This window comes from Giraffa tippelskirchi, chromosome 7, assembly GCF_054371585.1.
Source record: "Giraffa tippelskirchi isolate mGirTip1 chromosome 7, T2T-mGirTip1v1.2.pri, whole genome shotgun sequence".
In the NCBI taxonomy this organism is placed as follows: Eukaryota; Metazoa; Chordata; class Mammalia; order Artiodactyla; family Giraffidae; genus Giraffa; species Giraffa tippelskirchi.
In genome coordinates this window covers 138,622,962-138,644,485 of record NC_137281.1, presented here as the reverse complement: position 1 = coordinate 138,644,485, position 21,524 = coordinate 138,622,962, and the positions used below count along the sequence as shown (strand labels likewise).

The following is a 21,524-nucleotide window of genomic DNA, read 5'->3' as shown; positions in this document are numbered from 1 at the left end:
CATTCAAAATGCTGGCATGGGCACCGGGACTGCCCCTTGGAGTGGGTGCCTAGACCCACCTCCTGAGGCCATTCTATGGCTTTTCCTGGGATGAACAGGGAATTGAACAGGGAAGAAGAGTCCTAGGAAGGCTGCATGTCAAATGGATCCTTCACCCAAACTTTCCGGCTTCGGTCCTGTTCCCTGCTCTCAGGCATCTCTGCTCTGCCCAGACCACTTGAGAGGCCCCCTTGGCTGGTCTTAGGTGTCTCCTCTGGTCCCTTTTCAGGGCGAGATCCAAAACATGGTAACTTACTGTGTTGCCTCCTAGGGCTGATTCTCTGGGGGACTTTCTGACCTGTGGGGTCTTCCTTGAGGAGCTTCCTTTTGGAGCCTTGGGGGTCACACCCCTGTAGAGGTGAGGCAGTGGATTTTCAGAGGACTGTTTGTAAATTCTACTAAACTTAGAGGCAGTCTTGTGTGAAATGTATTCTAGGCTACAGGTCAAGCATCTTCAAGGACAGACATCTCCATTAGTTTTCCTGTTTCTTGATGCAAGTGGAATAGTTTGGGAGGTTCCTGACATGAAGCCAGGGAAAAACACCATGTGACAATGAAGGCAGAGATCAGAGTGAGGCTTCTAAAGCTCAGGGATGCTAAAGATTGCTAGAAACCAACAGAAGCTAGGGCAGCAGCGTGGAACAATTTCTTTCTTGGACCTCAGAAGGAAGGAATCATTTTGATCCTGGACTTCTTGCCTGTTGAACTGAGAGAACTGTGAGTGGGTATATTTCTGCTGTTTAAGCTACCCTGTTTATGGTGCTCTGTTATGGTAGTCCTAGCAAACCAATACAACACTCAAATCTTCTTTTTCAGTGATGGTGATAAACTTGATCTTGCCAGTTCAAAGCAAACTTGGGAGTCTTCAGGTACATTAGGCTCTTTTGAATAAATACTCAAGTAATTTCCATTTTCCTCTCCTTCTCTTCCCTCCTGTCTTTCTCACCAGGCCGTGGCCCTACATGGAGGCGTCTGTCCTCTCAGGATTCTGCTATGTCTGTTTTTCCCCTTTGTTATGTTGGCTGTAGATGTTCTGTGTCTGTTGCTGAAATGTCTACTCCCCATGCCTCCCCTGTATTGGGTCACTGGATCCAACCCGTTTACTTAACTTTAATACCCTCATCTTAAATGTGAGGCTTGGCTAGGGTCAGCCTCGCCTGCACCTGTCTTGAGTGAGTAGGGGCAGGATGGGGTCAGGTAAGGGAACACTTTGGATGTTGTCCTGAACCCATATCTGAGGCTACAATCTACCAGAGCAGGAGATGGTGGTCCCAGGACATACCTCTGCCATCCCAGACCTGTCCTACCTCCACTTTGTCTCTCCTCTGGCCACCCATGTGTCAGGCAGGGGACCTTCTGTGAGGCCAAGGTGTGTGAGCTCTGTGGTATCATTGTGGTAAAAGCTGGAAACATTCTGAAATGCTATCAATGGGAAGAAGTTTAAATAAGTGAATATTGTTTGCACTATGGAATACTATGCTGCCGTTAAAAAGTCCCAGGGATCTCTCTTTATCCTGAAACAAAAAGAATTCCAAGACATACTTTGTTCTGTGGAGAAGGAAATGGCACCCCACTCCAGTACTCTTGCCTGGAAAATCCCATGGATGGAGGAGCCTGGTAGGCTACAGTCCATGGGGTCGCAAAGAGTTGGACACGACTGAGAGACTTCACTCACTACACTCACTTCATACTTTATCACTGGAGAAGGAAATGGCAACCTACTCCAGTATTCTTGCCTGGAGAATCCCATGGACAGAGGAGCCTGGTGGGCTACAGTCCATGGGGTCACAGAGAGTCAGACACGACTGAAGTGACTGAGCACGCATGCACTGTGTTCTAGAACAACATGATGGTATGGCTCCATTTTTGTGAAAACAAAAAAACTATATACAAATGCATAGAAAACCCTGGATGGATGCGGATCTAAGTGTTAAGAACATTATCCAGAAGAGACATGAATTGGGAGAGAAGAGATGGTATGTGAGAGAGGAGGTTCACTTTTTCCTCCCTGTCTTTTTGTATGATATGACATATTAACAGAATAAAATTTTGACAAGTAAAAAATAAATAAACCAACCCTTCCAAAATAGCATGAACTGTTCTGCGAATAGTCTTCCTGTCCATTTTCTTGAAAATTAACCTGTTTACTCTTTTATCAGTCTGAAAAGGCTCAGGCATACTTGTTGGCTTAATTGCACCTCTCTTTCACTCAGATATTGTCAGCACAAAACTTGAATGAATAAATAAAGGACCAGCGAATACAGTTCCCAGTTGCCCTCCAGACCATATCCTGTGCTGTCACAGAGGCCTTCAGCAATCCAAAAGGAATAAAGTTGAACCAAGTAACAAGGGGTAATCAATATCTTATTCATGTTAAACCTGCCCTAACGCCCTCCATTCTGTGATTCGCCACACAGACAATCGATCTGTTTCTCTTCTGGTGGAACATGAACACTCTAAAAGTTTTCATTTATGTCTATATTAATTTTTAAGAAGAGAACTTTACTTTCTGGTGCAATTTGCTATCTCCGTAAAACCCATGGATTAATAGCAGAGTTTCAGAGCGCCTGGTGTTTGACTCAGCTCTGCATGCTAAGTAAACATTCTCTGAGGAATAGTTCTTGGGTCAGGACAAGGATAATAATGTTCATTAATAACCATCACTCATTACATGGTTCATCTTCCCCTGAGCTCTTCTAACCTACTGTTTATAAATGCTCTTTAATGCACCAAGTGCCCTGGGCCCCGCTGAGGCAGACACATACTGGGACGGAGGGTAATTGCTGCTGTCGTAATGAGCCACGGCCTGTGCACACGGCATTCCCAGATCACTTCTCCTGCGTCTGGAGCAGAGGGTTAATGGTCACAGTCCAGGGCCGCTCCGGACAGGGAGTGGCAGAATGTAATTACTGGCTCTTGTGCGTGGACCCATGTGTGTATCTTTATGAACAGGATGAGCTAAAGCCATCTCCAAGAGTGTATGCTAACGACCTTCTGGAAGTTATTGTTATTTGGAAGGCCCTAAGGAAATTATATCTTTATTGTGAGTCTAAATTGTCCTCTATTAACTCTCTGCATTGCCTTACCTGATTCTTATTGCTCTGAAATCTTCTTGATCCAGCTGCAACTAAATTACCTCCTCATTTTGTTCAGGAGAACCTAGATTACTTGTTTGTGTAACCACTATCCCCAGTGTAGATCCTTGTCCTCATTTGTTCCTGCCTCCCCTTCCGCAGCAGCCCCATCCCCAACTGGTAGATTTCTCATGGGAAGAAGTACACAATTCTCTCTTTCTGAACAAGTTGGATGAGATTTTTGTTTTCTGCTTTTTGAAGATGTGACTTGGACACCTTCAACTAAAGGTTCTTGAAATTTTATTTTCTCATCTTTGAGTAGGCGACAGTTGTTTGAAGTCAGAAAGAAAAAGAAGAGTTGATGTTGAACATTATAATTATGGTTGAAACTTGAAACAGCATCTGCAAGCTATTGTTAACATGATTTTTTTTTCTGGTTAGTGTGTGTGTTCCAGTAATATATATCCACATTTATTTTGCCAGTGAGTAAACTCTATATTTTCTGGAACCCCTGGAAAACAACATCTCCCTGTTAACATGCAGGTGATTATCCTGCCTATACATACATCCCCTTGTCATGAATCTTCTGGGTAGACATCTTTTTTCCTATAAAAGCAAGAGCTAAAATGTAAAAGCACGTCACCGGACAGGAGATTAGGGAATTATTCTCCTTAAACCAAATGAATGTCCAAACAGATCAGCTTCCTAAAGTGAATGCGAGCTGCTCAAACTGTGTCTGGGAGTATTCATAAAAGGAAGAGATGCCTCTGCCCACAGCTTGTCCTTTCCTTGCTCCCCAACCCTGCAGGCAGCAAAGACCTGAAGCGTTGGAGATCTTTTGAAGGTTGAAGCCTGCCATCTAGTGGCTACTCAGTAGAATTACCCATCATGTTACTGAGTTTAAGAACGGCAACTACTGGAATTTACCGGAGGTTAGGAGCACGTACTCACAAGCACCACCTGAATTTGGGCTGTGGTTATTCTGTAATAATAAGAATGTTAAAGCTTGAAAATGACCACCAGCGCATCTTTGCCATTAGGAAGCGGGTGAGAATCTGAATGCTGGAGAGGGAGCTGTTCTGTGCTGTCAGCTTCCTTCCCCAGAATCCATAATGCTGAAAAGTGGGACCATCTGGGACGCCAGTGACTGCAGCCGCCACCAGTTCTAGACGAATGGGTAAGTTCTTAAAGCACCCTTCTGATGATCAGACTTCAGGCTTTTTAGCTAAAGTGCCATTTGTGGGTGCACCTGGGAAGATGATAGCAGGTGGTGAGGTAGCACACCCAGTTCACGAGGCTGATCTGTCTATTGGGTGCTCCACACATGAAAAGTAATGATGCCTGCTGGCGGCTGAGGGATTTCCCTTCAACCTGGACAAATGGGGATGAAAAAAAACGAGAGCATCTTTTTTAAGCGTTCGCTGTGGCTTTTTGCTTTTTAAAGGTTAGAGAACATCTGGAAGGGTTTGCCTAAAAAACAAACAAACAAAAAAACAAACCCATTGGTTGGATTTCAGTGATTTTTATCACAACCTGCTCCTACTTTCTACAGGTTGCATGAGTTGGAAAATGATAGGGAAAGATTGCTCCTATGATATATACAGTCTATCTAAAGGTCAGAGCACGGACAAAAGGGGAAAATTGGGCTTATTAAGATTCCAAATTCACATAAGAAGTAAGAACAAGGTTGAAGGGATGAGTAATTTACACGTGTTCAGACACAGCTGCAAAATTCTTTTCAGTTTTCCCATCTGTGAGTTGGAAATGAAGAGAATGAGCAAATTTGCCAACTGATTGTCTTCCAAAGATATTAAGGTGGTGGGACAACCTCTAAGGATGTTAGAGTAGCAGTTAAATGTATATTCTATTTAAAGAGACACGCTGACAGATTAAATATGACGGCTTTTCCTTTTCTTTTTTAATAGCTCCACCTGATTCAGTCAAGTTGGAAACAGAAAATCACCTTGAAGTACACGTTCCTTGTTCTGCAAAGGATGCTTGAGTAGGTTCCCTTGGTTATGTAAATGTCAGATGAGTAGGCCTCCCATCCCAGGAGAAGGGAGTAACAAGACATCTTGTGCTTTCAATGGTTTAGAAAAGGTTGCCTCACATCTGGTGGGAGGTTGGTACAGAACAGCAGCAGGAGGGCTGTGACCTGAAGGCAATAGTGCGGTCAAGTCAGATGAAAATTAATTAAATGCCCTTTGGATTCAATCGCTCACTCCCTGTTTTCAAAACGCTTGTCTCACCTTGACTTTTGTGCCCAGACCCTTTTGTTTCTTTCCCCTGCTTCACTGGCTGCTTTTTCCTTCCCTCCTTTGTAAGATCGTGCTCCTCTACCATCTGCTGGTCTCCCTTAAGGGTTTGGTCTTGCAAAAACATTTTCACAAAAGTAAAATCAAGAGTCAAAAAGGAACACATCAAAGATTTTATGTAACCCATTGATTAATGAAGAAACCAGAAGGTGTTAGATTCAGAGAGAATTTGAAAAAGAGACATATATACTCAGGAATGGCTTCCCTGGTGGCTCACACAGTGAAAAGCCCACCTGCAATGCAGGAGACATGTGTTCAATCCCTGGGTTGGGAAGATCCCCTGGAGAAAGAAATGGCAACCCACCCCAGTGTTCTTGCCTGGAGAATTCCATGGACAGAGGAGTCTGGAGGGCTACAGTCCTTGGGGTCACAAAGAGTCAGACATGACTGAATGACTGACACACACACACACGCACACGCACACGCACATACTCAGCAACACTGAAATGACTTTGCTAGTAGATGCAAAATGGTTAACATACAACAGTAAATGTGAGAGTTTGACTATAGTGAAAGCTGAGCACCGAAGAATTGATGCTTTTGAACTGTGGTGTTGGAGAAGACTCTTGAGAGTCCCTTGGACAGCAAGGAGATACAACCACTCCATCTTAAAGGAAATCAGTCCTGAATATTCATTGGAAGGACTGATGCTGAAGCTGAAACTCCAATACTTTGGCCACCTGATGCGAAGAACCGACTTGTTGGCAGAGATCCTGATGCTGGGAAGAATTGAAGGCAGGAGGAGAAAGGGACGACAGAGGATGAAATGGTTAGATGGCATCACTGATGCGATGGACGTGAATTTGAGTAGGCTCTGGGAGTTGGTGATGGACGGGGAAGTCTGGCGTGCTATAGTCTATGGGGTCGCAAAGAGTTAGACACAACTGAGTGACTGAACTGAACAACAGTCAAATGTAATTCTTAAGGGCATTTTTTTATAGGGTAAAAATTAATTGTATCTTTTGGGACAAAATTTATTCACCATGCTATGGACAATGATCATTTGCATTGCTGTAAGTTTTTCTACAAATTAAGCCTCTATTCCTAGAAAGTTGTAAAACAGCCTGGCCAATGGGAAGACCATCAAAGGTGTACAGCTCTATAGAATCAGATGATCCACAGAAGGTCCATTGGACAATGTCCAGAGTGAGTGATCTCTGCCCCCATTTATGAGGTCTTGAAAATTTTCCCTGACAGTCCTGAGCTCTCTAATCATTCTGTTCTCTCTGGGCAATCTCACCTAAGCCCTAGCTTCAATTACTTCCAACAACAGCTGACTTTCGAGTTCATATCTTTGGTCTAGTTCCCTCAGCTCCAAACCTGTACATCCATATGCTTACCTGACAACTCCTCTTAGATGTTTTTGAGAAGGTAATTTCCCAAAGTCATTTGCTTGTTAGAAGAACTGAACTATTAGTTCTTCCAACAAGTTCTTCTTGTTAGAAGGACTTGGGTGGGTGGGTGGGTGGGTGGGTTAGTTGCTCAGTCGTGTCCGACTCTTTGCGACCCCACGAACTGTAGCCTGTCAGGCTTCTCTGTCCATGGGATTCTCCAGGCAAGAATACTGGAGTGGATTGCCATTCCCTTCTCCAGAGGATCTTCCTAACCCAGGGATCGAACCCAGGTCTCCTGCATTGCAGGCAGATTCTTTACCATCTGAGCTACAGGGAAGATCTTAGAAGGACTTGGGGCTATTCTATTAGTATTTCAGAACTGGAGCTAGAAACCTGCTCCAGTAACAGCAGGTGGTTTTGTAAGTGCCCTGATAGAAGGAGCTGGAACCTAGGCAGTTGACCCCCTTCTCTCTTTGTCATATGGTAGTGGTGCTTTGGGTTGGGGAGACCCCCTTCCAGGGTCTAAGAGTGGGCTCTTTTCAAGCCTCACATGCGAACCAAGCAAAAGACCTTTTGTGAAAGGGCTCTTGAGAGGAGAGCCTCGGGTTAAGGGAACCCAGGAGAGCTGCTCTGCTTCCTGTCTCACAGTTTCAGGTTTTATGGTGGAGGGTTTGCCTTCTGCCTTGTCTCTGGCCAGTCATCTTGCTCGTGCTCATATTTTATCCCACCCAGGAGCCCTTCTTTGTGGTATGTGCATCTCTCAGTTAAGATGGTTTCCAGTGCCAGCCTTTCTGGGAGGTTGAAAGGATGTCTCAGAGGCTCCTTCCTTTTGACCCCTCCCGCATTCTTCTGGTTGGTTTTGGTGGCAGCTTGGGGATGACAGAGGATGAGATGGTTGGATGGCATCACTGACTCAATGGACATGAGTTTGGGTAAACTCCGGGAGTTAGTGATGGACAGGGTGGCTGGTGTGCTGCAGTCCATGGGGTCGCAAAGAGTCGGACACGACTGAGCGACTGAACTGAACTGTCATCAATTCCATGTTCCTGATTGGGACCTCCGATTATGAGACAACTTGAGCCTCTATTCTCGTGCCTGGTGGAGGCAGGTGGTTTCAGTCAACACTTAACCTTAACAGTGGAGTGGGAGGTCCTCTTGTTAGGGGAAGCACACTGATTGAAACCGCCCACCCTGGCCAGGCACCATAGTAACTATTTGCATGAGTTGTTTTACGACAGGAGGTCCTGCTAAGGAACACGGAACTAATAAGCCACCAACCATCACCAACCGGAAGAGTTTGGGAAAAGTCGAAAGGAGACACCACGTGTCCGTCCACTTCCCAGAATCCCTCTCCCTGGCATCCATCTTGGATGAAGGATGCGTGCGCCACCAGGAGAGACTCTGAATTAGAATGATTGGCCAAAGACCACCCGGAAACTAATCCCATCACCATAAAACCCGAGACTGCGAGCCACGTGGCAGAGCTGTTCTCCTGGGTTCCCTTACCCTATTGCTCTCCACCCGGGTGCCCTTTCCCAGTAAAATCTCTTGCTTTGTCAGCACATGTGTCTCCTCGGACAATTCATTTCCCAGTGTTAGACAAGAGCCGAGTTTCGGGCCCTGGAAGGGGTCCTCCTTCCTGCAACGCTCTGAGGAGGAGAAAGCTGGAGACACAGACACTGATACTTCTAGGACAGAACTTCAGATAAGAGACTCTGCTGCGCGCAGTCTCTGGTGAGTGTTGTTGACCCCTGGTGAAGAGTCAGGAGTAGGTGATACTGTTAGAGCAGGCAGGTAACTAGGTAGGAGCAGAGAAATGGGGGCAGGGGCCGGGTGGCAGGAAATCCCACCTCTTGTCAACAGCAGGGTTCCACAGGCAGACAAAGGAAAGCAGAAACCTTCAGACTGACAGGAAACAACACATTTTGGGTAATAATGGTCAGAGTAGCAGACAAAGGGCAGGAAAGGCAGGAATCTCCTGCATCCAAATGTAACCTTTTGCTCATTGTGCTCTCATTATGATAAGATTAACTTTACAGATAAGAAGTACTCATCCTGCACCTCCTGCTCTCATGCCTTGACACTTCTGATGTAAATAAAAAGGGGACAAATATCCCTTCTCCTCTCAGGAAAATGTATCTGGGATGAAAATCAGGGAGTTCTGTTTAGTCGCTCAGTCATGTCTGACTCTTTGCATCCCCATCGACTGCAGCACGCCAGGCCTCCCTGTCCATCACCAACGCCCAGAGGTTGCTCAAACCCACATCCATGGGGTCAGCTATACCATCCAACCATCTAATCCTCTGTCATTCCTTTCTCCTCTTCCCCCAAACTCCTCCTCCTCCCCCGGTGAATATTCCGCCCCTTCATTTGTATGCCCCCCATGACCAGTTTAGGGCTTCCCTGGTTGCTCAGCTGGTAAAGAATCCACCTATAATGCAGGAGACCCTAGAAGTTCCCCTGGAGAAGGGATAGGCTACCCACTCCAGTATTGGGCTTCCCTGGTGGCTCAGACAGTAAAGAATCCACCTGCAGTGCCGGAGACCTGGGTTCGATCCCTGGGTTGGGAAATCCCTTGGGGGAGGGCATGGCTATCTACACCAGTATTCTTGCCTGGAGAATCCACATGGATGGAGGAGCCTGGTGGGCTACAGTCCATGGGATCACAAAGAGTCGGATATGACTGAGCGACTGAACATAACCGGCTTGCAAAAGAAGCCCAGGGTGGCAGCAGCTCTTCACCTGTCTGCCTGCTCTCCCTCTGAGAGGTGCTGCAATGCTCTGCTTATTCTTTACCAGCTGAGCTACCAGGGAAGCCCTCTGAGTGTGTATCCTTGCTTAAATAAACTTTCACTTTACTTTCTTAACCTCTCTGCTTCATTTCTGAATTTTTTTTGCTGTGAAGAAAGAACCTCAGATTCACTGGCAACAATACCTCTTCTCTATGGCTCAGTTTTCAGAGGCTGGTGTTCTGGTGTTGCACCCTTGATCTAGTTAACTCTTGGTTTTTCTTGTGTGAGAAAGAGGCCTCCAGCCTGGGCAGAGTGTAGGAATACGGTGTGTGTGTGTGTGTGTACGGGGTGTGTGTGTGTGTGTGTGTGTGTTAGTGGTGGGGGTTCCCACAAGATGTTTCCCAGGAATATGGTGTGTGTGTGTGTGTGTGTGTGTGTGTGTGTGTTAGTGGTGGGGGTTCCCACAAGATGTTTCCCAGGAATACGGTGTGTGTGTGTGTGTGTGTGTGTGTGTGTGTGTGGTGGGGGCTCCCACAAGATGTTTCCCAGGAATATGGTGTGTGTGTGTGTGTGTGTGTGTGTGTGTGTGTGTGTGTGGTGGGGGTTCCCACAAGATGTTTCCCAGGAATACGGGGGGTGTGTGTGTGTCTGTGTGTGTGTGTGTGTCTGTGTGTGTGGTGGGGGTTCCCACAAGATGTTTCCCAGGAATACGGGGTGTGTGTGTGTGTGTGTTAGTGGTGGGGGTTCCCACAAGATGTTTCCCAGGAATGCGGTGTGTGTGTGTGTGTGTGTGTGTGTGTTAGTGGTGGGGGTTCCCATAAGATGTTTCCCAGGAATACTGGGTGTGTGTGTGTGTGTGTGTGTGTTAGTGGTGGGGGTTCCCACAAGATGTTTCCCAGGAATACGGGGTGTGTGTGTGTGTGTGTGAGTGGTGGGGGTTCCCACAAGATGTTTCCCAGGAATGCGGTGTGTGTGTGTGTGTTAGTGGTGGGGGTTCCCACAAGATGTTTCCCAGGAATCCTGGGTGTGTGTGTGTGTGTGTGCGTGTGTGTGCGTGTGTTAGTGGTGGGGGTTCCCACAAGATGTTTCCCAGGAATACGATGTGTGTGAGTGTGTGTGTGTGTGTGTGTGTGTTAGTGGTGGGGGTTCCCACAAGATGTTTCCCAGGAATACTGGGTGTGTGTGTGTGTGTGTGTGTGTGTTAGTGGTGGGGGTTCCCACAAGCTGTTTCCCAGGAATACGGTGTGTGTGTGTGTGTGTGTGTGTGTGTGTGAGTGAGTGGTGGGGGTTCCCACAAGATGTTTCCCAGGAATACCGGGTGTGTGTGTGTGTGTGTGTGTGTGTGTGGTGGGGTTTCCCACAAGATGTTGCCCAGGCCTTCTGAGGATGCTGTGCGTCTTCTACCCCCACCCCACCGCCCTCCCCCTTCAACTCCTCCTTCCTTCCAAGTCCACACTCACTTCAGCAAGAACAAGAATGAAGCCTTGTTGAGCCTTAATTGGCCCCATAAGGTTACTAGCAAATTTTGACCTGAGCAGGTGCTTATTTCTTCCTAGGGGTCTATTTTTCTTCACTTTCTGCCTTCCCAGCCCCAGGCCTAGAGACTGATTGGTCAGTGGGTGATCAGATGAAAACAAATGACACAGAGGTGAGGGTAGCCAGGAGTCGTGACCCTCGTTCAGTACCTGTGGAAAAGTGAATTTGTGCCTGGTAGAAAGTATGTGGGAAATATTCTTAAGCAGGGGGAGCCCTGCTTCCATCCAAGTCTGACTACTTGCTTGTTCTTCATTCTTTTCTCTGCCATGGAGTCGTCTTGTACGCAGTTCCTCCCTGTGAGGGCAAAGACCATCTCAGTAGGGGTTTTATTTTCTTTATTGGAAGTATGAGCAAAGGAGGGGTCAGGTTGCCTGTCCTTGGTGTTGACACAAAGACGAGGGAAGATGCATTTACTTAACTTGGTGTTCCCTGAATTGTAAACCTTGACAAAGCATTCTAGAAAATAAGTTCTAGCGAGAAGAGAACTGTAAACTGGGAGCTGAGGTACTGAACTGGAAGGAGCACTCATTTTCCCTCATTTGCTCAAGTTATAGATGAACCAGTTCACAGGTCAGAGAAACGGGTTCTGCCACAGTCTCATCAAGGGACCCATGTCTTTTGCAGCATCATGAACTGACCCCAAGCCCCAGCACATGTCCACAGAGGGCAGTCAGGTGAGGGTGGGAGAGGCAGCCTTGCCCAGGGAATTCCTCTTCCCAGACTTTGGGTCTGCCCAGGGCTGTGTTTCTACCCACTTTGCTGAGGTGACTCCTAGCTGGGGTTGGCTTTCAGGTCCCAAATACACTTTCAGCCTGCCCTTATGAGAACATTCCTAGTCTTATGAGATCAAAGGCTTTTCTGCAGCCAGAGAATTCTACACACATCTCCTTTGAACTCCTGCCACTCTGAAAAGTCAAAAACATCCCCACAACACGTCATTTTGGAAGTCTCTTTTCCATTTCTTTTCCATCAGAACTGGCTGAAACCACTTTCTAGATGAAATCGCTATTTGGTGCAGTACTTCAAGTGTGAATGCCTTAGAAGCCACCTTTAGTTCTTTTGAATTAGCGAAAATAACCCTTTTTTAGGGTCTTTCTCTAGGAGTGAGGTGATTTCCTCTCCTACGAACTGTTTCCCTCTCTTTTCAGCAGGGTCACCATCTTTTGGTTGTATCTGGTGAAAAGGAGGCTTTAAAGAATATTATTAAATGGATTTATAATTCATACATCATATATAATAAAGAACCCGCCTGCCAGTGTAGGAGCTGCAGGAGATACGAGTTTGATCCCTGGGTCAGGAAGATTCCCTGGAGAAGGGCATGGTAACCCACTCTGGTACTCTTGTATGGAGAATCCTATGGACAGAGGAGCCTGGTGGGTGACAGTCCATAAGGTCACAAAGACTCAGACAACTGAAGTGACTCAGCATGCACATAAAGTTGTACCATTTAGTGGGTTTTAGTATATTTCAAAGTTGTACATCCATCACTACAATCTAATTCCAGAACATTTCATCATTCCAAAAAGAAACGATATCCATCAGCAGCCTCTCTTTTTAATTCCCGTTCCCCAACTCCTGGCAATCACCATTCTACTTTTTATTTCTATAGGTTTGCCTATTCTGGACATTTCACATAAATGGAATCATGCAGTATTTGGCCATTGTGTCTGGCTTCTTTAATATATTTAAGGCTCATCCGTACTGTAACATGTATCAGTACTTCATTCTTCCTCATTGATGAGTAATATTGCATTGTTTGGATATACCACATTTTCTTATCCATTCATTAGCTGATTGACATTTGAGTTATTTCTACTTTTTGGCCAAATATGTTCATAATACTATAAACATTCAATGTACATGTTTGGTGTGGATGTATGTTTTCAGTTCTCTTGGATATCTATCTAGGAGTGAAATTGCAAGATCATATTGTATTTTGTGTTTAACTTTTTGAGGAACTGTCTTACTGTTTTCCAAAGTGGCTGCATAATTTTATATTTCCACCAGCAACATATGAGGGTTTCAACTTTTCCACATCCTCCCTTGCACTTGTTGTTTAGCTTTTTGATGATAGCTACTCTAGTAGATGAAAAATGTATCATTGTGCTTTTGATTTTCATTCCCCTAATAATTGATGATATTGGGCATTTTTTATATGTATTTTGGTCATTTGTGTATCTTCTTTGGAGAAACATTAATAGCAAAATGATTTGACCATTTTTCAGTTGGATTGGATTTTATTGCCAAGTTATGAGTTTTTTATTCTCTATACAAGTCCCATGTTAGATACCTGATTTGTCAAATTTTTCTCCCATTCTGTGGGCTTATCTTTCACTTTCTTGATACCAGCATTTGAAACGTGGAAGTTTTAAATTTTCAGGGAATCCAGTTTATCTATTTTTCCTTTTGTTGCTTGTTCATTTGGTGTCATGTTTAAGGAGTTATTGCTTTACCTCAAATCACAAATAATTTTATGTCTATGTTTTCTTCAAGGAGTTGTATAATCTTGCCTATTAAATTTGGGTCTTTGCACCATTTTGACTTAACTTTTGTGTATGGTGTGAAATAGGCTCCAAATTCATTCAGTTGCTTGTTGTAGTGCCATTGGTTGAAAAGATTATTCTTCTCCACTGAATTCTCTCCCCTTATTGAGAATCAATTGACTGTAGGCATATGAGATTACTTCTGGTCTCTTAACTCTATTCTCTTGCTCTATATGTCTATCCTTATGTCAGCAGCACACTGTCTTGATTACTGAAGCTTTGTAGTAAGCTTTGAAGTCAGGAATTTCTAGTCTTGTCTGCTTTATTGTTTTCTAAAAATTGTTTTGGCTATTGTGAGTCCCTGGCATTTCTATATGAATTTTAGGATCAGTTTGTCAATTTCTGTGAACAAGGCATGAAGCTCTATAGGTATTGCATTGAATCTGTAGATTAATTTGGAGCAAACTGTCATCTTAATAATAGCGTCTTCCTCTCTATGCACGTATAATGTCTTTTCATTTACATCTTCTTTAATTTTTTCCAGTGATGATGTGTTTACATACAAAGTAATGTGTTTATACATCTTGCACGTTTTTGTTAAATTTACTCTCAAGTATTTTATTTCTTTTGATGTTATTATAAATGGAATAATTTCTTTAATTTCATTTTTGGATTGTTCATTGCTACTGCGTAGAAATGCAATTGATTTTTTATATATTGGTCTTATATTTTGCAACCTTGTAGAATTCTTTTATTAGTTCTGATAGTTTTATTGTGGATTCCTTAGGATTTTCTATGTTCAAGAGCATGCCATCTGTGAAAAGAGATAGATTAACTTCTTTCTTTCCAATCTTTATCATGTCTTTTATTAGAAGGCTTTTAAAAAAATGTTTTAAATTATTTATTTATTTGGCTGCATTGGGTCTTAGTTGCAGCATGTGGGGTCTAGTTTCCAGACCAGGGATAGAACGCCAGCCCCCTGCATTGGGAGCATGGAGTCCTAGCCACTGGACTATCAGGAAAGTCCCAGGAGGCTCTTTTTAAAACCAGTCTTGCTCGCACTATCCTCCCCTCTGCCATCACTGCTCTGTCTCCTCTGAAGCTGTTGCCCTCTCTTAGGATCACCTAGCACAGCAAACTTCCCTGATAGTTCAGTTGGTAAAGAACCCACCTGCAACGCAGGAGACCCCAGTTCGTTTCCTGGATTGGGAATATCTGCTGGAGAAAGAATGGGCTACCCACTCCAATATTCTTGGGCCTCCCTTGTGGCACAGCAGCTAAAGAATCTGCCTGCAATGCTGGAGACCTGGGTTCGATCCCTGGGTTTGGAAGATCCCCTGGAGAAGGGAAAGGCTACCCACTCCAGTATTCTGGCCTGGAGAATTCCATGGACTGCATAGTCCATGGGGTTGCAAAGAGTCGAACATGACTGAGCTACTTTTACTTTCAGCACAGCAAACAACTTTAAATTTGCTATCAGGCATCACAGTCCTAAAGACCATTAACCATCTCCCTATGGGGATTTCTCCCTGGCCAATTTTCTCTTCTAAAGGCCCCAATACCCAGGCATCTTCTTGAGCCTCCTTCTCTTTCTAGGTTGCCCTCATATTTCTTCCATTTTTAATCATCTCAACACCCTTATCTTCTCTTTCTGGGATACCCTCAAAATCTTCTTCACCTCATCATGCAGAACAGTTAAATTCTCATTGTCTCACACACTCCCATTCACTTACTCAGGTGCCTACAATAACAGCAAAAACATTTTAAAATCAACTAAAACCAACCCCCAAATAAAAACACCCCATTAAATTATGTCTAAGCATAGAGCTTCCCAAGTGGCTCATTGGTAAAGAATCCTCCTGCCAATGAAGAAGACACATGTTTGATCCCTGGGTTGGGAAGATATCCTGGAGGAGGAAATGGCACCCCACTCCAATATTCTTGCTGAGAGAATCCCATGAACATGGGATCTTGATGGACTACAGTCCACAGGGATGGAAAGAGTCGGACACGACTGAACATCTGAATCAAGGCTTTTCCTAAACTAAAGGATTGTCTCTCTGGATGGGAAATTTTGTTTCTCCCCAAGAAGTCACAAATAGCTGCCCTCAGTTTTGCTGATGGATAGTAGTCCTTCCCTTCCTACTACCAGAGGAATGAGATCCAGCTCTTTCTGTTTGGAGAGGCTCTAGTTTGATAAGAGAATCATTGTGTGAGAAATCAGAATATCCCTAGATTGCCAGGCCTTGCACTGGGAGTCTGAAGGTGCCCGTCTCCAAAGAAGCAGACTGATAGGGAGTGGTGTGAGTCTGCAGGTTATAGAACAAAGAGTGTACCCACCACCCAGTTCTACAAGGATCAATTCATTAGCTACTGTATCACTGACATTCAGTACATCCTGAAAGGGATTCAGAAAGGGAAAAAAAACAGGATGAAGCATCCCATATTTTGGGTATATGAGCTCCTAGACAGTTAAAATGTGTATCTAAGGAAGAATTTCAGTGACGCTAGGCTCTTGCATCTTCCCATATATAGATAAGCACTAAAATCATTAACTTGAAATATCTGTGTTTTTCGGTGATTAACAGTAATCTTTTACCAAGATGTATCCTTGACTACATGTAATTCCCAGCCAAAAAAAAAAATTCATATGCTTCCTGGCTCCTCCCCTAGCTCTTTGAAGCAGTTCCTCAGAGCTGAGAGCTAGAGCCCTCAGTAAGGTTCTCAGAGTAAACTGCAAGTCACAGCTTTCACGTGCACTTTGTTTCAGTCAACAACAGCATAACTCAGATCCCTTGAGTGTTATGAGATGGGGAATTCAGGAGTGCCCTGTGGGGGGGGTTTTCCTCTCAGGTCCTGGGCAGAGAAAGTAAAAGTTAATATTGATAAAGTAGTTAGGAGTTTGGACTCTGGAGCCTGACTGCTTGGGTTCAAATCCCAGCCCTGCCACTTACTAATTACTAAACCTTTGCTGTAATCCATCTTATATTAAGTTCTCTTATTCATACTTAATTTTTTTAATCTGTAAAATGAGGATAATATTAAGATAATAATCTTCCTCATAGGATTGTTATGAGAATTAAATGAGCTAATATATGTAAAGTTCTTAACACAGTTCTTGGCATGTAACTAAGAAAGTGTTAAACAATAGCTGCAAGAACAATGATGCCGTGATGTGTGTGAGGTCTTCTCTGCTAGACTGTGAGTTTCTAGATAGGAAGAGACTGTGTCTAGGTAGGCTACCTGATGCGAAGAGCCAACTCACTGGCAGACCCTGATGCTGGGAAAGATAGAAGGCAGGAGGAGAAGGGAGAAGGGGACAACAGAAGATGAGATGGTTGGATGGCATCACTAACTCCATGGACATGAGTTTGAGCAAGCTCTGGGAGATGGTGAAGGACAGGGAAGCCTGGCGTGCTGCAGTTCATGGGGTCGCAAAGAGTTGGATATGACTGAGCGACTGAACAACAACAATGAGAGACTGTGTCTTACAAAATTTTGCATCTAGCATCAGTGGCTGGCACATGACAAAGTCCTTCATCAAATGTCTGTTACTTGATGGAATCAATGAAATTTTTAGATCTGCTCAGAGGGCGATCCCTTATTAGGCGACAGATCAAAAGGAGACATTATCAAGCACCTTTGTGAGCATCCTTGGGGGATGTGTTCTCACTTGGGAGAGTGTGTGGATGAAATGGTACAGAGATTTAAATTTCAGAAGTTAAAGAAGATGCTATAATTTAGAAAGATTTATCCAGAGAAAAAAGAAAAACATTAAACAATGTAAGAATAAAGGTTTTTATTTGAGGGGAAGGAGATTCTGTAATAGTCAGATGAAAAAAGTTGTACTAGAATAGGTATTGGCAAACTTTTTCTGTAAAAGGCCAGATAGAAAATATTTCAGGCTTTGGGGGTCATGCAGTCTCTGTTGCCACTGCTTAACTCTTGCTGTAGAGTGAAGCAGATAGAGACAATATGTAAATCAACGGGCCTGGGCTGTATTCCAAGAAAGCTTCATTTACAAAAATAAAAGGTGGACTGGACTGGTCACTGGGCTGTAGTCTGTTGACCTCAGCTCTAGGACAATGTCAGGAATTATTGAATAAAGGACTATCAGTGGGACTGTGACAGCTGGAGAGGCAACCTTTACAGAATTGTTTCTGAGAGAAGAGAATGGCCACCGAGTATGCTGGGGAATACTTCTGCCATATGTGTAGCTACAGGGAGCACTTAATACGACCACTTCAGTCTTAAATGTGGCAATTACGGAGAAGAGTGGACAGAAAACATGCAATACCATAACATTTTCTTTTGATAAGAAAGGGCACTTCAATTGAATTGAAACTCATTTATATTAAGGATAGAGAGAACAGATAATCCAAAATAGAGACTCCTTAATTAACTTCATTTTATCTGCAGAATGGATTTTATATCTCTGTTAAGGAGGAGACGTGTGATCTGGGAATTCATAGAATTTCAAGAATAATAATGAAGCCAAACTTGAAAAGGTCTCTAGACTGCCGCTTCAGCCCCTCCAACTCCTTCTCCCTGCTGTGCTGTGCTTAGTCACTCAGTCATGTCTGACTCTTTGTGACCCTATGGACTGTAGCCCGCCAGGATCCCCCTGTCCATGGGGATTCTCCAGACAGGAATACTGGAGTGGGTTGCCATGCCCTTCCCCAGGCGATCTTCCCAACCCAGGGATAGTACCCAGGTCTCCAGCGTTGCAGGCAGATTCCTTACCGTCTGAGCCAGCAGGGAAGCCCAAGAATACTGGAGTGGGTAGCCTATCCTAGGGGATCTTCCCGACCCAGGAATCGAACCGGGGTCTCCTGCATTACAGGCAGATTCTTTACCAGCTGAGCTACCAGGGAAGCCCCTAACTTCTCCTCTGGCGGGGATGGGACTGACTCAAAATGAAGGTGGTTCATCGGACAGCTGAGAAGAATAGCCTCCCCTGGACCACAAGTCTGTTTTAGAACTCGTAACCTATCAACCACCCTGGAAACCATTTTCTCTTGTTCCTGAACAGAATTTTCTTTCTATTCGACTCCTCCCTGGCAAAGAATGAAGAGGGTCTAGACCATCTTATAGAGGCAAGCTCTTACTTCCTCACAATTCGATTCCATAGACTATCCCTACTGCACTTTGAATGAAGAAGCTGAGAATATTTGGTTTTAGCTCTAAAAATAGTCAGTTCTGATATATTAATTTCCTAACCATTGGAGTCTCCAGTGGGGTTGCTGTTTGCTGGATCACAGAAGAGATACACCTTCAGCCTGCTGTATAATTATCTCAGAAATTATAAAGGCAATAAATGCATGATTGCTTTTTTATTAATACATTAAAGCAGAGATGCATAACTGGCACTTTAATGATCTAGTGGCAGCAAACTAGTAATAATGTGATTACAAAATGACAATTACTTTTGGCAATTAATTGGCATCACCTTTTACCAGCTCTTTTCAATACATTGCTGGGGACTCTCGTTCCAGTAAGGAATGGATCATTCCAAGCCTGAATGGGAGCTATGGGGAAGAGTTAAGTTAATTACTTAACAAAACAAGTGGTTGATCTTTATATTCTTGATCAATGGGTCTTTGGGGTTTAATAACAGCAGCAACACGCTATACCTTTTCCCCTGAATAATGCCCAAATGATGTATAAACTTTTTGTAATGTAATTACCACCCATAAATCACTTAGTTTCTGAAATATGGTGGCTTCTGATGGAATGAGATTGCTTTTTCAAAATCTCATTAGTTTAAGAAGGAAAGGAGAAAAATCTTGCCTCTAATAGGAAGGCAGGTAAAAATGGAAGGTGATTTCATCGTGTGTTACATGCAGACTGGTTGAGAAAAACAAAAATACCTCATATCTCTTATGAGGGAAAAAAAGACATAATGTTGCAAAATGCTTTTATAGACACAATTAATCCTCAGAGCTGTGTTTTGGTAGTTGTGGGTTTATATGAATTGTTCTAGAAAAAGTCCCCAAATGGAAACCTAGTGGTTTATATCAATGAGGTGAAATTTCTGTTGCCTTTCTATATTTGTTGAGGCATTTGACCTGTTTTTAATAGTTTGAAAAATGTTACTATGCAGCATACCAAAAAATATTCTTCCAGTGTTTTGATTAAATAGTTTTAATTATTGACAGTTAAAGCTTATTTTGAAATTGGTCATTTTGATATTACCCTATCTGTTGCTAACTTAAAACTATACATTAAGCCTCTATTGAATTTCACTACATGCCTCCTGTTCTCTCCGAAAACTGAATAATGAGCTTAAGCATCTCTCAATAATGAGAGCAGACACTGTATTGACTGATTTCTAACTGCTCAGCTCTATCTTTGATTTTTTTTTTTTGTATACAACTCAGAGTCTCTAAACAGTTCTTGCTGCATTTTAATATCTAGCACTAGAAACTGTATTATAAGGCAACTGAGAACACTGGCAGAGTGAGAGCTGAAATTGAGGTCACCCCAAAGGATCTTCAAATCTTTATATGAAAAAGGCCATTTTGCAGGGCCAAAGAGATGGTTAAGTGACAGCCACATGGTGCAAACCTGGGGACACTCATATCTGGGATTCCAGTTCTAAGTACCCAGTCAGTGCATAAAATCACTCCTTTATGTTTTCAAGTTTTGGATGCAGAGTGAATATTTATGACTCCGGAGATATACACGGCACTCATTCCTTTATGTTTTTGTACATCCCACAATTATTTATTAAATGTCTGTTGTGTCCCAGGCACTGTATTAACTACTGGGCAGATAGAAGTGAACAAAGCAGCTACGGTCTTTACTTTCATAGGGAACACAGCAGAAAGGAGACGGCAGTCCCATATTGTTCTGTTTATAAGCAAACTTTAATCCAGATGGAATTGATTGCTTTTTCTCTTTCTTTCCAGTCTTCTCTTCCCCTATTTTTAATTTCCATTTGCTCCACCTCCTCGCTTCCTTTCTATCTCTTACCCATGAAAGTAATTCTCAGTGTAAGACAGATTTGATATCATTCAGTTTCTTAGATAATGTTAACTTGGGGATGTGAGATAGCAAAGTCCTGGGGGCCAGCTATGTTTTCTATCTAATTCACATTCCTTTTTTTGATAGTTTGAGGTTTTCTGGCAGTATCGAACATCCCCAGGAGGAATGTTAGTATTTAAGAATACCTTTTGCTAGTTCCCATTCTCCTTGTCTTCGTTTACTTTTAACAAGGGAGATATAGAAAGAAAGGCCAATATCTATTCCGTTGAATAACTACTATTTTTTGAAGTCCTACTGTGTGCCATGTACTCTCTGTGCTTGTGGTGGTTGTTTAGTCCCTAAGTCGTGTCCAACTCTTGCTACCCCCTGGACTATAGCCCACCAGGCTCCCCTGTCCATGGGGTTTCCCAAGCAAGAATACTGGAGTGGGTTGCCATTTTCTTCTCCAGGGGATCTTCCCTACTCAGGGACTGAACTTGCGTCTCATGCATTGCAGGTGGATTCTTTACTACTGAACCACCAGGGATTCCCTGTACTTTCTGTAGATAATCTCTAATTTCTCAAAGGGAACTTTTGAGAGAGCATTGTTACTAGATGAAGAAGTTGAAGCTGAGTGAGGTTTGGTAAATTTTTTAGGGACATGCAAATTGCAAGTGAAGGAGCTGGGATTTGAACTCATCACCATGAGAATACAAAGCCCTCAGCACCCTCACCAGTTACAGGGGCTTCTAGAGTCTGTAAGTGTCCTTGAGTCCACAGCTTGATAATTTGGATTCTTCTCTGTTTTCTTCAAGTAAAGATATAAATGGTAGATGCCTCTCCTTTCCCCCTGTCTATAATACTGAATTAACTACCTTTTTGGATCAGATGATCAGCCTGGTGATTTTGATTTGGTCTTAATCCTAGAAAGAACCCCCTGGAGAAGCCATGGGCAGAGGAGTCCTGGTGGGCTATGGTCCACGGGGTCACAAAGAGTAAGACACAACTGAGCAACTAACACACAACATACACTAGACAGAACTGG

At 43.6% G+C, this 21,524-nt stretch overlaps 1 protein-coding gene across 5 annotated transcripts in view; it reads left to right on the top strand.

The window, feature by feature from the left end:
- Positions 1-21,524, top strand: part of LOC145514739 (uncharacterized) — a 240,677-nt gene that overhangs the window by 150,395 nt on the left and 68,758 nt on the right. For 2 of the 5 annotated variants that reach the window (XM_081513416.1, XM_081513413.1), the window contains 3 exons: positions 2,253-2,391; positions 4,205-4,290; positions 5,039-5,115. The gene's annotated coding sequence lies outside the window, so the exon portion shown is untranslated. Of the gene's footprint in view, positions 1-2,252; positions 2,392-4,153; positions 4,291-5,038; positions 6,428-21,524 lie in introns of those variants that run through there. The other 3 variants (XM_081513414.1, XM_081513418.1, XM_081513411.1) reach the window with 3 other exon arrangements.